The sequence below is a fragment of the Etheostoma spectabile genome, chromosome 17 (assembly GCF_008692095.1).
Source record: "Etheostoma spectabile isolate EspeVRDwgs_2016 chromosome 17, UIUC_Espe_1.0, whole genome shotgun sequence".
In the NCBI taxonomy this organism is placed as follows: domain Eukaryota; kingdom Metazoa; phylum Chordata; class Actinopteri; order Perciformes; family Percidae; genus Etheostoma; species Etheostoma spectabile.
This window is the reverse complement of record NC_045749.1, coordinates 13,423,495-13,424,973: the sequence shown is the minus strand read 5'-3', so window position 1 is coordinate 13,424,973 and position 1,479 is coordinate 13,423,495.

Below are 1,479 nucleotides of genomic sequence, written 5' to 3'. Positions count from 1 at the left end.
GTTTTTATTAGACTAAGCTGTGGTGATTCTTAACAGCAACATCTTTGCTACTGTGATGGGTTTTTATCATGCACTGGTCATAACAGGATAAGCACACAAAAACAGAAAACTAAAAAAAACTAAAATGTTCTTCAGTAATAAACAATTAGGTATGCTTTGGTAAATCTGACCACAGTAAGTTCATGAAATCAGCAAAGAAAACATGTTCCAAAAAGATTTTCTTGCCAACTAAAATGGACATATGCTGTGGCAAGATAAATTAACTGAATTTTCCTTTTGAAAAAGTTGGAAGTGGAATGTGAACAAGACACTGCAACCCTTGTTTCTGAGTTAATATACACCAAATTATCAAGGACACAATTCTTGTAACTTATTTGCCAGTGTTTATTTAATAAGTTATTAATCCTTGGCAGGGCAGAACTAATGTAGAAAATGGCCGCAATGTTAGTTGGCTAGAAAAGAGTAAGGTCAACTAATGACAGAAATTCTAACAGTAGCAATGGATGTAGTAGATTCCTGATATAGCAGTACTAAGTGTTTGTTTTCTCTACCAAGTTGGTGAATCAAACAAGCAACTCATTGTACAAAAAAAGCAAAATGGAGACGAGAGTGTTAAGTGATAAGTGCTCAGAGAGGGAGGCACATAATGGGCTTCAGATGTGTACTTTTTGATCCAACAAGTAATCTGTTAAAGCATGGGAGCTAATTATTGACCTTTGGATCTGCATGTGTGATACAATCATCTCAATTTACTTAGCTTTTTTAGAAATTTTACCACATCATAAAGACATTGTTTTTTTTACACTTTTGTACCAATTCAACCTGAAGTAATGGCTCAAAAAGTGACTCAAAGACTCAAGTTGAATCAGTATACTCCTTTTGCTTCATTTGCATTCATGTAGTGCCAAAGGGAAATAAGATTCATGCCTATTGTACATCATGTTCCTTTTCATGTAAATGTTTTCTCTCATCTGCGTAACAGACAACTTACAGAACGCAGTGTCACAATGCCTGGCCGATTGTGGAAAAAAACGACAAACTAGACTTCTTTTCTCTCACGTCAAAGTTGTGCCTCAGCAGAAGCAGGTTATAGGGGAGTAATAGCACTACCTCCATCTTGTACTAGTGGTTCTTATTCTCATTATAGTAGTTTTATTCTATAGGAATAGTTCAGTCTGAATAGTGATTGTTTAACTCTTAATCAGACTTGTTCAACTTCAGAGTTAAGCTTTATATCTTCCCTTTTGACAATGACAACAATGGTAACACGGGGAAACAATTTCTTTCAACAGTGTCTGCTGAGATATTTTTGAGAATTTCTTGGCAATCTTTAGTTGTTGTGCTCTCAAAACTCCCTTCCCCAAATGCATCTCTCCCAGCTATCGTGTCCTGCATATTTGGGCTGTGTTGTTGCTTGTTTAGACACCACACCTTTGCAGACGTAGGCTCATTTGCTTGAAAAAAATGGATGACTGGAAA